Source organism: Acomys russatus, chromosome 9 (genome assembly GCF_903995435.1).
Source record: "Acomys russatus chromosome 9, mAcoRus1.1, whole genome shotgun sequence".
NCBI lineage: Eukaryota > Metazoa > Chordata > Mammalia > Rodentia > Muridae > Acomys > Acomys russatus.
The window spans coordinates 13,252,042-13,268,843 of record NC_067145.1 but is presented as its reverse complement, the minus strand read 5'-3'; the positions used below and the strand labels follow the sequence as shown (position 1 = coordinate 13,268,843).

The 16,802-nt window shown below is 36.2% G+C and overlaps 1 pseudogene; it reads left to right on the top strand.

Moving 5' to 3' along the window:
• The first annotated feature begins 11,944 nt into the window (after positions 1-11,944).
• LOC127193582 (L-lactate dehydrogenase A chain-like) lies at positions 11,945-15,143 on the top strand (annotated as a pseudogene).
• The last annotated feature ends 1,659 nt before the right edge of the window (positions 15,144-16,802 follow it).

The window sequence follows — 16,802 nt, the reverse complement described above, 5'->3', positions numbered from 1 at the left end:
TCTGGATTGTACACTAAACTGTAACATCAATTTTTATCTATCCCATTTGAAGCAACAGAATAAGTCCTGAAGAATTTGTAGCGAACTGCACCCCCTGTATACTCGGGTAATTAATTTTCTTCCTTCTCAAGTCTCTGATGTGGTTGAAGACCAGATAGCTTAGTTTTACAATTTAGTTGTTAGAGATTAAGATGTTTCTAGGTCTAAATAGATATTTTACGCTGATAAATATGAGATTGGCCAGCACCATATAAAAGAATAAACCCTCCCACCTTATGGCCTATAACTACTCCTTCTCCTCCTCTCTCCCTCCTTTCTTTCTTACCCTTCTCTATCTTTTACCTCGTTCTCTCTCTATCCCTTCTCTCTCTCTCTCTTTTACCCCCCTTACTCTTCCTCTCTCTTCTCACTCTTCCTGTCTCTCTCTCTCTCTTGGCTATCCCTCACCCCTTTCCTTCTCCACACATGCTCATTTAATAAACTCCTCTACAACATAACATCTGCTCCTTTGTACCTTCTTAAACCTTATACCTTATCTTACCTTAGATTTAATATTTAATTATAAAATTGGTGCCCCGTGTGAGCAAGGTTCTTCCATGACTAAACAATCTTGAATATTTTATAAGAAAACACACCATTCTTTCAAAATTCATTCTAAATCTCCATTTATTCCGGTCCTAACCCATCACTTCCCTGTATTCAGACTATGAATCTAAGCAGAAACAAATTTCTGTTGCTTTGCTCTCTCCTGAGACACAGAATTCAGGTATGTCTTTGTCATTATCCACTTGGCTGCACCTCCCCCCAAGGTCCTACCTGCCTGCGTGCCTCCTGTATTTTTGGTAAGTTACCTGTAAATCTGAACCCTCATCCATCGGCTCCATCGCTCATAGACTTTTCTGGGATTACAGTGCACAGCTTTCCTCTGATTGGGCTGGTTAACCAAGTCCCCTGGACTGTGTACATAATTCTCCCAGATGGTCTACTTTGAATCTGAGCGGGGCCAATAACGGCCCATCCCACTGGGCCCCTGGTGGCTCCTTGCCCCACTGGCTCTATTCTGCCAGCCTCAAGCACTGACCAGCTGACTGTGTTCTTCCAGCCTCAGGCACTGACCCTCTAGCCGTGTTCCAGCTGCACGCACTCTACTGCACCTTCTCCTCCTGCCCACCATAACAGTCCCCATGCTTTTGCGATGGAGGAGGTGTTTGCTCTCCAAGCCAGGCATGTGACTAGCCACCATATTTGTCCGGAGCAACCACATGGGTAGCCTCTGCCTTTAAGGAGAACTGGGTGACTCACTGCCATCTTTGTTAGGGGCAACCACATGCCTGCTAGCTTCCCGCTGCTGCCTTGGTCCCTCCTGCTTCCCATTGCAGGTATGCTGGAGATTCAGTGGACACATGCAGGCACAGCCCTTATTCCCTAAGCCCCACCTGCCCAAGGTGGGCTAAGGAAGGCTAGGGGTGGGGCCAATCCCCTTCACGCAGTAACAGGCTTCTGACCTCCATCTGAGAACTCTCAGCTTTGCTAAATTGGTTAATTATGGAGTAAGAAAGTCAAATATGCCTGTCTCTTGGGTTAAAAAAAAAAAGCTGCCTTTTCTCTAAATCTGTTTCCCATCTCTTCAAAATAAAAATTATCTGATTTCTTTTCTACTGTCAAAAAATCATACAATTGCTTATTGAGTATACACTTGTTTATTGGCTGTGTTTTTACCGTGATCTAAAATGTTTTATTGCTAATTTATGCTTTTGCTAATTCCTAGATAATTAAATAAATGCTGTTTCTCCTGTCATCAGCTAACCTGGATTCAACTACAGACTTTGTGACTAATGTATTTGATATTGTTTTCTACGTTATTCTATAATATTCTACTGTATTAACATTCATTAGTTTACAATGTTAAAATTTAAATCTCTGTCTCAAACCATGTTTAGCCTAAAATTCTAAATGTAATGTTATTTTTGATACAAAACTGTTCTACTCCTTTCAGTCTCTATTTGGGTTTTTAACATTCCAACTTAATAGAAATAAAACATAAAGTCTTAGTCTTTAAGTATTAAGATAAACTATGAACAAAGTTGTCAATTTAATATATTCTTACGATAGACAAGACCATGGTCCCACTTTTATCTTACCTAAAGGGCTGAAGGTGTTTCTTGAGCCCCCATATAAGAACTGGTAAAATCTTTAAAACCTGAGAGGAGCCTCTCCAACTGGCTCAGTAACAGCAAACTATACTCCAGGCTTTAACCACTGACCCTGAGGAAAAGATGAGGTCTACAAAGCCCTTGCCAGGGTCCAGCCTGAGTCAGCTCTGCCAGCGACCTGTTTCAGATGTAGCCAAAAGGAGACATTGGTCTCACAGGTGGAAAGTCCAAATGAGACGCTGGTCCCACAGCCTAGCCTGTTGGCAAATTTGGCCTATGGATGTAAGAGTGCTCACACACAGGCTTGTTCTCTGTGCCAGGCCACTGGAGGTGCAAGCAGCACAAGAGCGTTAGACATTTCTAGCCTTCAAACTCCTTGGTAGAGAACAGATGGCTCTTAAATTCAACAGCCTCTTCAAAATCAGGGAAACACTACAGGTCTGTAATAAACTCATACTCAGGTTACATAGTTACGTGGCCAGCTTCTATCATGGAGACTTCAGGTACCTTCTGAGCCCTCTTCAAAAGCAGGAGACCAAACTTTTAACTGTCAGGTCTTGATACAGTGTATCTTGTTACCATTATTTTAGCTAAAGGACAGTGACTACTTAATACAATTTCACCTATGTCATAAAGCTTCCAAAACTTGTTTTATGAATGTTAAAGGGTGTAAGGTGTTTTAAGGTTGATACACACAAGTTAAAATATTAAAAGGGCTAAGATGTGTTCCAAGAAGGTGTTTTAAGTATGATACATACAAGTTATAAATGTTAGAAGGCCAAAGAAGGTGTTTTAGGAATGCTAGAACATCTATGAAAATGTTTCAGGTTAGTAAATGCAGGTTCTGAATGTTATAAGGTCTAGGAATGTGTTTTAAGTTGGTAAATGTGAGATAAGAAGGTCTAACAGGATGCTTTATTTCTTCCTGTTGTTATGCTGTTGTTATATTAGCTGTATAGAGTATTGACACTGATCAATGTGGCTCTAGTTTATTAATCTAACTATAGAAAACTTTCCACTATAAGATTCTATAATAGTTCAAGCTCAAGGTTTTAAATTTCCTTCAGTTTATCTTTTTCGTAACATGTCTCTCATTCATGCTTTAACACAAAGTTCTCTTCCCAGTCAGTCCCTACTATGCTATATGTCTAATGAATTTCCTACAATGTATACATGTCCAATAATGTGTATTTCACTACAGATTTCAAACAGTGATGGATGCTAAAGTCTTTAAATTTATCTATGTCCAAACCTTTTTCTTTGCTCTGCCAAAATTCTGATGCATTGCCTTAAACTTTTTCTTTTTGCTCTCCCAAGAGTTTCAAATATACACCTAATTTTCTCCCTAACCTACTAACTTTGTCTTCTGTCCACATAAATATTCCAGTATCCTGCCAGACCTCCTATATCTGAGACATCGTCAAAGCAGCTATGCACAAGTGATCCCATCCAACTTCAGAAATTGTGCCAGCTGGACCTGCATTGTTCCTCCTATCTAGAACTGCATTGCCCTTCCCAGCTGCAGATGTTCTCAGAATCTGGACAGTAAATGCAACAGCCTGTTCTTCTGGAACCTGGCCAATATTTCAACCTTTTAAACCCCCTAATACTGGTCTACTGTCAGCAGGAAGTAGTTAAGATGGTTACTTCACCCCTTATCCATTTGCAAAAGGCTGAAATGGTGTGCTCCAATCCTGGGACAAACAGCTCCAGGTTCTCCCAGCATTCCTTGGCTCTAACTGGTGCAGGACATGGCTGACATAGCCTGCCTTCTACCTTGAGCATTCAGGACAGAACTTTCCTTCCACTCACTATAAAATCTGGATGTTTTGTTACTCTTGCTTTCTTTTTCTCTTTTCCCCTTACATGGCCACCTACATTTATATATTTTAACTTACCTTATATAAAAACAATCCAATGTTCCTCATTTTTTAGAGAAAGAGGAAGTACAGAGAGACTACGAGGAAGGTTCATTCTTTTATATGGCCCTAAGCAGGGCCACAACCCTGTGTCAGGTAAAAAATGACATCACAAGTAGGTGGAATGAAGCAGAACGCTAAGCATCCCCTTCTGTCACAGGCCAAGGGGAAGGGAATAGGGTGAAAGAGGGAGGGGATGGAGGGGGGAACTGGAAGATACAAGTGATGCGATAACAATTTAGATGTAATCTGAATTAATTATTTAAATAAAAAAGAAAGAAAGACTCTGGGCTCAGCCCAAGCTGTGTGTTCATACAGCTTGGGTAGGCTTCTCCTCTCATCCCCTCGTCTGAGGAAATAAAAGCATCATTTATATATGTGTGCCAAATTTTACAAAATTTTCTAACTCTCAACCTTTATCCAATTTCCCTAGTAAATAAACACTTAAATATTTAATATCTATGTCCATAGTCCTGAAAGCTTCTAGTCTTTGTACAATCTAACCTAGGCCTAAAATACTTTCATACTCTGAGTTTTACTGCTGAATAGCATCCCCTTTCTAGTTCTTTTGAACTCTGGTGGCTGGTTCAACTCTAGTGTTCTGGGTCAGACCCCTCTCCTTGTTGACTGATTCAATCTGGCTTCTCTCAGCTTCTCACAACATTGCTTTGCTTGGCCTATAAGTCTAGCAATCGACTCTAATCTTTCTGGCTCCTTATTTTATGATTCATTGTGTCTTCACTTGTGTCTAGCTTGTTTTGTCTTCAGCACCTCTTTGTAAAACTCTCCCAGTAAAATACTTTGTCTCCACTTCTTGACTCACACTTCCTGAATTCATAGATGTGCATGCTTCTGTCTACTAGGTGCTGGGATTAAAGGTGTGTATCACTGTACCTGATCCTAAGCTTTTCTTACCTGAAACTTGTTTTATACCCAGCTGACCTTGAACTCAGATATCTGCTTGCCTTTGTCTCCTGGGATTAAAGGCATAGCTTATTCCAAATGGATCACACATACCTAGAAGGTCTTTGATTTGATCTCTTCTTGCCAGAGCAGTCATGTTGCTGGATTAAAATTCTTCTATAGACATGTAATAAATAATTTAGCCAGTTATAATAATTTGAAAATATATCAATTATAACAAGATGGAAAATATTATGTAGATTTAGTTTTTCATGAAGGTAATTTGTTGTATTTATAAATGCCCCTATCCAATGTTCTGAGAAAATAAAATGATTGTTCTTTGTGACTATTAATGCATAAATTCAGGCAAAACAATACGTATGAAAATTATATATTTAACTATATAAGTTTTCTTGAATTGAGGATAAAATATAATGTTATAAGTCATATGAAAAATTTCGAAGTAACAATGTAGATATTTTTTCTTCTGTGGGCATTATCTTTCTTGATTTCTATAGCAAGTCAAGCAAATGACATTATATACTGTCAAAGCTAAATTTAGTTCAGGAAAAGAGTTTGAAAGAAAGGAAATTTAATACAGGAAAATTTCATTTCTCCTTTCCATTCATCATATTGTCACATTGTGGGCAAAAGTTTTATAATAACCTTAACACATTTAAAAAAATCATTTTCTGTGTAGACACACACACACACACACACACAGAGTAAAATATACATATTATAAAACCTTTTAATATGTTCACCAGCAGAAAAGAATATATGGAAAAGAATATTCACTTAAAGATTTACATTGAGAATTTTAAATGCACCAAAATATAAAAGATGTTTTCTTCAAGGCTGCCAAATACAAATAGCCAAAACACTAAGAATGGAACATTTATGTAATTACTGATTTTGTCATGGTTCTTTTTGCTGTAGGTAGCTTATTATACATATGTGTGTAATAATATAAATGCATATGTAAAATATTTTATAAAAAGATATCATAAAAAGAAGCATTTTATATTGTACAAAATGTCAACTTCTTTTTTAAGTCCCATGATTAGTTTAGAAAGAGGCATTTTTAAACTAAGAACTTCACCATAATAAAAGAATAATTCCAGTGAGAACTGAGAGTTAAAAGGTTCACTCACATTTTCATCTGTCCCTTCACAGTTCTTCTGTGTCGTTGTCCTCGTAAATGTGACCTCAAAGGTCTATGAATCATTTATTTAGGAATCTCTTTTTAAAGTTTTTTTTTTGGAGTTAATTATCTGAATAATTATTTTGAAGGTGTTTTTATTATTTATTATTCACTTTACATCCTGGTCATAGCCCCCACTCTCTTCTCAGTCCAGTCTGACCCTCACTCTCTGTTTCCTCTATCCTTCCTCCACTACTCCTCAGATAAGGGGAGCATATCAAATAGCACTAGGACTGAGGGGAGGCCTCAGCTGCTAAAAACTAGGGCACAATTTAAAAGTATTTAGGATGTTTAATCTCCTTCTTTTCTATTACTTGCATACTGACTATAAACTTAACTACATAACAGAACATTAATCATATGAGTCATAGAATTTAGTAAATTATTGATTCAGTGTCTCACAATTTCATATTATTTTAGTAGGCCTTTATGTAGAGGCCATAAAGAAGAACTCTACTGAAGTTCATCAAATCTAAATATTTGGTTGCAACCATGGACTGAAGTGTCAGCTTATTTTCTTTTTTCTTTCTTCTTTTTTTTCCCTTTTCTCCCTTCCTTCCTTTCTTCTTGATCTTGTCTCAAGGCCTCTGTCCACTTCCAGGTTCTAATTTATCTCCATGGTTGGCTTGCCCCATTTTTATACTTATAACAAGACTTTGACTCTTTATAAAACTTTGATATCTTTCTCACAACATATATTATAAAAAGGTGCATATAATAACTTGGTTTACAAATGTTCCTGATGGGGGCTGGAGGGATGGCTCAGAGGTTAAGAGCACTGACTGCTCTTCCAGTGGTCCAGAGTTCAATTCCCAGCAATCACATGGTGGCTCACAGCTATATTTAATGTGATCTAATGCCCTCTTCTGTCCTGCAGGTATATGTGCAGGCAGAACACTGTATACATAATAATAAACAAACCTTTAAAAATGTTCATTATGATTATACAGGACACCCTTAGCTTTAGTGTCATGTCAAGGAGCTGAAGAACTCAAGGAAGCTATTCATTTTAGGAGACCTTAATGATACAACAAACAACACACTGTGGTACACACATGAATGGACAGATTAACTTGGAAAAAGCAATGAAAGATTTTCTCTAACTACTCAAAGTTATGTACCTATACATTTGAAACTGATTACAGTATCAATCATAACATGGAATCTGACTAAGCACAGTAAACTAAAATAGAATATTTTTAATTAAGCACATCTATAATAAAAATCAAGTATTTGTCTGCTTATTGGAAAATTAGTACCCTCATGTGAATATTAGTGTGTAAAATTGTTTCAGCATTAGTACAAAAAGGCTACATTAATAGGAAATTACTTATATTGTCAACTTGTATGTTCAGTGTACTCGGAAGCCACTCTAGCCCTCCCTGTTCTTCATATTCACAAGTATTTTGGGAATTGTATTTCCTTCTCAATTTAAAATTATAAAGTCACAGACTTAAAAAATAAACAAATAAATGTAATATTTTTGACATTTTTGTGATTTTAAACTTCTCTCTCTCTCTCTCTCTCTCTCTCTCTCTCTCTCTCTCTCTCTCTCTCTCTCTCTCTGTGTGTGTGTGTGTGTGTGTGTGTGTGTGTGTGCGCTTGTGCATATGAGTAATTACGTATAATTCCTCCCCCAAATAAGGATTGGATTCATGACAGAAGTGGATCATTTGTTACCTGGTCAGTTTGAAGTGTCATGAACTTATTTTTTTTAGTTACCTGTGACAAACAGAAAAGATTGTGAGGTCAGTTACTAACTTGGCTTATGTAATAGAAAAAGCCAGATGTCTTACAGCTTTCAACACCTCAGGAGTATCAGAAAATGGATACTTTACAGAGAATTTATCTTCGTTTTGTTGAAGAGAGGAAACTGCAGGACAAGTTATTTATCCCATGCTGAGACATATCTTCAAAATCACTTTGAAAGAGTTGTAGGAAACTAATTCACATTGTACCATGTTTTCCACCACTTTCTCTGAAAGTACAGAGAAAACAGAGTAGAAAATCCACTCTTTTCAGTGTATCCAAGCTATATTTATCAATGTCTTTCCAAACTCTTTTTATTTTACTCCAGTTTACTTTTTAAAGACCATACATTAATTTCCAGTAAGCCATAAGTTTTATTATCTTATTCTAAGGAAAGCACTTTGAAAGTGAGCGAGGCTTCTGTTGTGTGGGTAGAGACACTATTGTTCTGCATTATCCATCTGTGTCTGTCAGAACACAGCACAGAAACTTCTTAACTATAGAACAAGTGATAGCTGTTAGACAATGATAATTTATAGTTCATACTTATGTGGTATTCAATAGTGTCTCACTATGCCTATGTATAGGAATTACTTCAAATACACTGTTTTATAGATCTATGAAAGAGGCAGTGAATTCAAATCTCTGGACTTAATGCAACTCAAAGCCTAATAATGAAGGTATAGACTACTAGCAATATCTACAGGGGACTCTAATACCACAGAGATTTATTGGCATCTATAAGAGGATTTTCTATCTCAGTTTGGCCTCCTGGATCAAAACTCTATGAACAGGATTCAGCTCAAGGGTGAGTCTTGAAGAAAGAGTGTAGATCATTCAAGGGAACACTTACAGTAGTAAAGTCAGGAGACAAATCTCTTAATTGTCAAAATCTCTTAAATACCAAAAGAAAGAGTAAGGCTAGCCACACAAAGGGGTCATACTTTTTACTAGTTTAAGGTTAGTGAGGAAATATATAAGACTTAAGTGATCTGTTTAAAACTTCTCATTGCTATTTACGTCTAGAAATCTGTATGAAAATATTTTAATATATGTTCCACCTTTAAAACTAGTTGCTTGTTATGAGCTAATGACTACTAAATGTAAATTAAATCTATGTCCAACCTTTATTCTCTTTGCAATGTTGGGCTTAGTTATTTGAACATAAGCAACCATTTCAGAACTGTAAAATTTAACAGCTCAATGAAACCATAGATCACAGGAATTAAAGGAAGAAATACGAATCCTGAGATCTAACCAGAACATGATGGAGAAAAAAATTGCAAGTAGATAAAAACAAAATAAGGTACACTCACAAGTATCAGTCAGGTGTGACAATTAGGAACTAATTAATTTTCAGAACAATGATATTAAAAAGTAATATATTGTATTACAATTTCTAACTATTAAGCAATAACACATTCCAGGCTTTCCTACCCTGCTATAATTATCTACTAAGTATATGAACAGAAAAATAATTTACATTTAAAATCTATTAAACCAGAATGCAGTATTGTCAGTGAAATGTTCAATAGCTCAAATTCCATGAAGATATGTCATAAGTGCCATGTTCATGATCCTTATACAGGCAAACATGAATATAATAAATACATTTCCTTTTTAAAAATTTTTATAAATATATTTCTTATATAATTTTCTATATTTCACTATAATACACTGGTTTTGAAGACTTTTCAGTGATTTGCTTTACTTAAATGCATAAAGCTCTGACATAATTGAAAGCATAGCATGTATAAGAATAATTCATAAACAATGTGTTCTTTTTTTAATTGGTTAGCCTTATTTATAATACTAATTATTTCTATGAAATTCCTGAAACTGAAATATTTACCTTCATTTATTTGCCTAAAGCCAACTAGATGTCATTGTTCATACGTTCTTTATAATCTGTACAGAGACAGAGCAAATAAAACGTTTGGATCTTTTATCACTGTTATGATACAGTGAAAGTAGTTGTCTAATGTTCTTTATTCAGAACAGAAGCTCAGGATACATTGTTTGCACTTTCACTGGATACATGGAAGAACATTTGCACTTCCACAGCTAAAGCTTTGGAAATAATTTTTTTGTGGTTGCTATAATACTTTGTTTGTTTGTTCAAGTTTTGGGGGGTGGGTCTAGCTCCTAAGAGAGTCTATTCCCATACCAATAGTATCTCAAACACTGAGCTTCATTCTAAGACCAAAAGTTTACTTTTTTATTATTTTTATTTAAAGTAAAATCTGGCTGAGTTTTTTTGTGTTTTTTTTTTGTTTTTGTTTTTGTTTTTGTTTTTGTTTTTTTTTGACAACTTCACATATAATTGGTCTGTATTCTGCTGATAGGAATATTTTTAATCAGTGTTTGGTTCATATTATGGAGTCTATGCTATGTGGAAAAAGCTGCCTACATATCCTTTTCCAAAAGCTGTGTATTATTAACTACTCCATGATGTAGGGGTATGAATAGATAATTGTTCTCATTACCAATTCTCTGGGACAGCAATTAGAATGATATTCAGCAAATTGCAGTTTCCCGAGGGCCACCAGTTTGCGAAATGCCCTTTTATGGAAGAACAAATGCTGGAGTATCTAAGAACTCATACACTTAATTTTCTGGGAGTGACTTTTGGCTTTTTTTTTTTTTAATAAAATTCAATTGGGGACTCTGGCTCACTGCGTGGAGCCTGTCCACATGTCTAAACCCTCTGTACACTGTATAAGGAATATATTGTGTACTGTGTGGATTCAACATCCATAATTTAGAAAACCTATGGCTTATAACCGAGGGAAGAAATAGAAGGTGGGACATCTGGCAGGCAGAAGAATTCTGGGGTAGATCCTGGCATGTGGGAATTCAGTCAGTGGAATTTGAAGAGAGTAGACACTTGGAACCTTAGCCAATGTAATCAGCCATGAGGCAAAATGCTGATTTGTGTAAATGAATTATTGTAAGTTATGATCTAAGAGCCTAGATATATGTTCTAGGAGGTTTTTGTAAACAATGTTTTGGGTCTCTTTAATCATCATTCCTGGAGCTTGGGCACAGGAGGAAAACCCTCCTACTTAATGGTGCCCACCATGTTGCATCGTATATAGAATGGCTATTAATAATTAATATTGATTCATATTACTAGTAACATAGAAGTTACTCTTTAACCAGATACTTGTCCATGTAACAACACATGAAGACTATTATATCTTTAATCCCAGCTCTCAGGAAGTCAGGAGCAGGCAGATCTCTGTAAGTTCGAGGCCACCTTTGTATACAATTTGAGTTGAGGACTCCAAGGCTAAACAGAGAAACCTTTTTTTGAAAAAATGAGATAAATACATAAATAAATAAATAGAAAAAATAAAAAAAAAAAAGAATAATGTCCTAATACTGTGAGCTCTCAGCATACAACAGTTAAATGATTGTATCTCCATTTACATTTCTCTGTCAGTGCAACTTTTCCAGGAGCTTTTAGTTTGCAGTTTGTACGTTCCAATCCTTGGCAATTATTTAGGGATGTAGGTTGCTCTGTTGGTCTAGGATTGAACAAATGAGTTAAATGTTCTAAAATCATGTAATGAAACCTGAGTTTTGAGTACTCATATGTTGGTTTGTTTCACTTACTAAGAAAGTTAAGTCATTCAGAGAGCTCTTAAATTGAAGCCCTTTTTAAATGAAAAAAAAAAAAAAAGAGAGACGGTTTATTTAAAATACATACTAAAGATGCTACAGTGCTACTACTGCTATAGTGCTGTTGTTGTTTTTATTGTCATTCGTGTGTGCATGAGTTGACTATTTGTAGCATAAGCATAGAAGAAGAGTGTGTGATCTGTTTATGTACTGCATCAGGCATCTATGAGAACATATGGAGGCCAGAGAACAATGTATGATGATGCTCTTTACCACTCTCCATCATATTTTCTTGGGTGAGTCATTCAATGCAAATAAAGCTTGGGTTTTTTTTGACTAGGCAGCAAGGCCAGCTCGCTAAATCGATATTCCTATATTTCTCTACGTTCAACATGGAGGTTACAGAAACTGGTGCAGTATATCAGCTTATTACAAGAGTTTTGGAGATCAAACAGGACTTCATGGTAGTGAAGTGAAGTGTTCTTACACAACAAGCTGTGTTTAGAAATCTATTATTCTTAATAGTGTTGTAATTTATTATTTAATTTTTTTAAAAATTCTTTTTATTTTATTCTCCTTATTTAAATTGCCCAAAATTATTAATTAGTCCAAAAATATATTGGATTTTAAAGTAAAACACATGTTCTTGCCTTGATCTATGAAGATGTAAAAGGAAGATGAGTCTAATTTTCTCAAATTGAATTATTAGCTCAAAATATGTTTTGAAAATAATGGAGTTGTTTCATTACATATAATTCTTTTTATAGTTTAGACACCACAAGGAAAAGATTTTTCAAAGCAAAGTCTAAATAGGTATTGCTAAATTAGTAAATGTGTTTTCAGAAATTAAGATACTTACTTACTTAGACCTAAAGTTAGTAAAATAATATTTTAACTGGTTAATTTTGTATTATGAATCTCTACAAAAGCTAGGCTTATAAAGATCATTTTAAATGCATTTTACAAACTGTACACCTTCATTGGATTCTTGGAATTGAGGTGTAAACACTCCTATTTTAATAAATAATTCATGATCTAATTAAATGTTCGGTGTGTATTCTACTGGCTTTCACTTAATATTCTTACTGGATATTAACCAAGAGTATGTTCTATAAATGAAATAACTTTAAATAGAAACATTAATATTGATATTTTGCATAACGACATTATGTAAAAATTTGGTTCTCTATACTTGCTACTATATAGAAATCAATACTTGAGACCTACCAATTTTATTTCAACTTGAATATATACATTAAAAATAGCAATAAAATTGAAAATTAAGCAAATGAAGTAAAGTATTTTAGAAAACTTACCATTTATATTTCTAAAGCTATTGAATAGAAACCTCTCTGTCTCTCTTTGTCTCCCTCCCTCTCTCTCTGTCTCTCCACCTCTGTCTCTCCCTCTCTCTCTCTCTCCCTCCCTCTCTCTCTCTCTGTCTCTCTCTCTCTCCAATCTTTGTGTTGTGTATCTATTTGTAAGTGTGGGTGCATGTGAGACACATTACTGTGAAGCTAGAAGGCCAATTACTGGGACATTTGTTTTCTTTCCACCTTGTAAAGCCAATGAACCAAACTCAGAATTTTAGGCATAATAGTAAGCACTTTTACACACTGAATGATCTCTCTATCTTTGATTTAACTATTGATAATACTTAGAATAAGAGATTCTCTGAGAGCCCACACAGCACACTAGCCAGAGAATCAGGTAGGCTGACTGTAGATCTCCCTCTTTCCCAGCTTAGTCGACTGTTTGCTCTTTTCTCCCTTTTCTCTCTGTTCCCATCTCTAGTGAATCATTCAAATCTTCTCCCCCTACCCTTCTTCCTCATATCTCTTTGTTACAGCCTCTAATGTCATCAGGAATTATTTGGCAATCTGCAGGCAAAGAATGCCAGAGAAATAAGTAGGCCAGAAAAGAACAGAGGTGCTTCAGACCTTCACTGCCCTTCTTCTCCTCCAAATCCAGTTTCTTAGTTTTATTCCAAGTATCTGGGTAGGCTACTTCATATAGGTTTTCTTCCATATTTACACCATTCCAAGATGAATCAGATACTGATGGAAAACCCTGCTTTTCTTCCTCCCATGGAACTCCTTAGCCATTTCTTTCTAGCCTCTCCCCATTTTAAAGTATCAGCTCACTATACTTAGGAACACATTCTGATATGAAGCCCCAATGGACATACCTTTCTGTGTCCAATAGCATACCTACCAGGCAACACACAGATATCACAAACACCTAGGAACTAGAAAGGACAACAGAAGCCAAGGAACTCCCATCCAACAAAGGCAAGATCAGATATAAATACCTAAAATTACAATTTCCCAAACCCAGATAACTTGATGTCATATGAGCTCAAAAACATATTTGTTATCATCCAAGACAATATGTCTACACTTAACTCAGCAACCTTACTGCAGTAATCCCAGAGAAATGAAACACACTTGACACATAAGAAAAAATTGCACAACATAGACTTTGAGTATGACAGAGGCTCTTAAAGAGTAAATGAATAAATCCATTAAATAAATCTATGAAAACATAAACAAGCCATAGAAAGGAATGAGTAGAAATGTTTGGTACTGGAGCTACTGTAGCCAAGCCCAGACTATGCTACTGCACACCTAATTTCCACCATCATGCACTAGCAGGCAACCCTCAAGGACCAGCAGACTGTGATTCTTCTTAAGGAAGAACATCAGCCCACCCCCCGCAGCAAAATTATGGTTGTTTGAAATGGTACTGTTGCCAGGGCTTCTGCCATCAGTATCTTAATGAAAGATTAGCAGCCTTTTCCTTACAACACCAAGAACTGTCTTCGTCAAAGACTACAATGTGACTGCAAACTTCAAGCTGGTCATCGTCACAGAGGAAGCCCGTCAACAAGAGGGGTAGAACTGATTCAATCTGGTCGGGAAAAATGTGATCATCTTCAAGTTCATCATCCTCAACATTGTGAAGTACAGTCCAAACTGTAAGCTGCTCATATTTTCCAATGAAGTGGATATCTTGATCTATGTGGCTTGGAAAATAAGTGATTTTCCTCAAAACTGAGTTATTGGAAATGCTTATAATCTGGATTCCACTCAGTTCTGCTACCTGATGGGAGAAAGCCTGGGAATTCACCGGTAAGCTGTCATGGGAGGGGTGCATAGAAACGCCTTTGTTCCCATGTGGAGCAGTGTGAATGTTGTTAGCATCCCCCTAGAAGTATCTGAACCTAGAAGTGGGTACTGATGGAAACAAGGAACTATGGCAGGAGGTCCACAAGCAGGGCATTAAAGTGCTTATGAGGTGATCCAACTGAAGGGTATGTGTTTTGGAACCTTGGCCTCTCTGGAAGAATTGGCTGAGAGCATAATGAAGAATCTTAGATAGGTGCATCCCATCTCCACCATGATTAAGGGTCTCTATGGGATCAAAGACAAAGTCTTCCACAATGTCTGTTGTGTCCTGAGACATAATAGAATCTTAGATATTGTGAAGGCAACTTTGCCTCCTGAAGAGGAGATCTTCCTGAAGAAGAGTGTGTATATGCTATGGGGGATACAGAAAGAGCTGCAGTTCAAAGGTCTCCCCGTGTTCTAGCACTTCACAGTCCAGGCTGCAGCAGGGTTTCTATGGAGGCTAAACACTGTCTCCTTCTCATCTGCACTGTGGTTAGTGCAGTTGTCATAAGGTGGTCTGGGGCTAATTTCAGTTGCCACAGCTCTACCTTGATGCTAAGTCATACTTGTGTAGTGGTTAACTGTTTACTGTGATAGTCCCACTGTTTCCGAGACACACTGCCAATAGTGTACAAGCTTCAGTTATTGTGGAAGCCTGCTGTGTCACGGTGCTGTGGCACCTTCACCAAACATGTCTAGGACAGTGAGTTCCCAATTATTCCTAACCTGGCTACAGTGTGTAAGTCCATTATGCATATCTTGTATATAACTGTTCTAAATGATACTATTTTGTGTATTCTATGTGCCCATAGTGTACATTGCAATATTATATTAAAAGTAAGATCTGCATATCAATGATACAATTAACTACTCAAGTGTCATGCCAACAAAAACTCCAAATAAACCTTGAACAGTGCAAAAAAGAATTCAAGACCCGAAAGGAGAAATAAAAATCAGTAAAGAAAACCCAACCTGAATGAAATCTGTAAGTGAAAAAAATATAGGAACTTGAACAGGAATCAGAGATTCACTTCTCACAAACAGAATACAAGAGATGGCATGAATAATCTAAAGAACTGAAGACAAGGTGAAAGAAATAAATACCTAAGTCACTGAAAATGTTAAATTAAAAAATAATTCAGGTGTAAATCATCTATGAAACCTGGGACACTATAAAAACAATTCTAATAATAAATGGAAGAAGAATAATCCCAGGTTAAAGGCACAAAAATATTTTCAGTAAATTCAAATAATAAAATTTGCCTATCAATATATAAGAGGCATAAAGGATGCCAAATAGATTGGGCTAGAAATGAATTTCTCCTTGGACCCTAACAATTAAATCACTAAACTTACAGAAGAAGTAATACTAAAAGCTTCAAGGAATAAGAGCAAGTAACATATGAAGGCAGATCTGAGACTCTAAAACCTAGGGGAGCCTGGATAGATAGTCTTTAAACTCTGAGAGATTACTGATGCCAGTCAATGCCAGCCAAACATAAGGAAAAAAAGAAGAAAAGACCAAATCTAAGATTGTTCAATTAAAGCAAGCAAGCTGTATTTTAGGGTGTACCCCGGACAGGCCAGTTGGCTCTCTCACCCTAAGTTATAATTTGACAGAGCACCCATTGCTGGCTTCTTGATGTTCTTTTTATAAAATAGGTAAGTTGTTCATAGGAGAGAGCACTGGTTGTTATAAATAGTTAAAAAAAAATACAATGAAACGTAAAGAAAATGGTTAAGTATGTACATCATCTGAATGTAGTCACAACTTTCGTGTAGGTTGAAAAACATGTTTACCATTATATTTGTAAAAAAATAAATTTATTCCTAAGTCCAAATAAGAACTTTAACTTGCAAGAACTTAGCCCAAGACATTCAGGAGCTTATTTGTTAACAAAAAACAGAAACTTGAACCTGTACAGGAGAAACAGGAACTTATAAATGTATTAAATGTAAACAAGGCCCTTAAGATGCAAGGTATTTTTCTGGTTTTTGTCTTCCACTAACTTGCAAAGTATATTGTTCACTGACAAAGCAAAATTTTCAGCCACAGTAGATGCAGAAAGAAAGACATCCC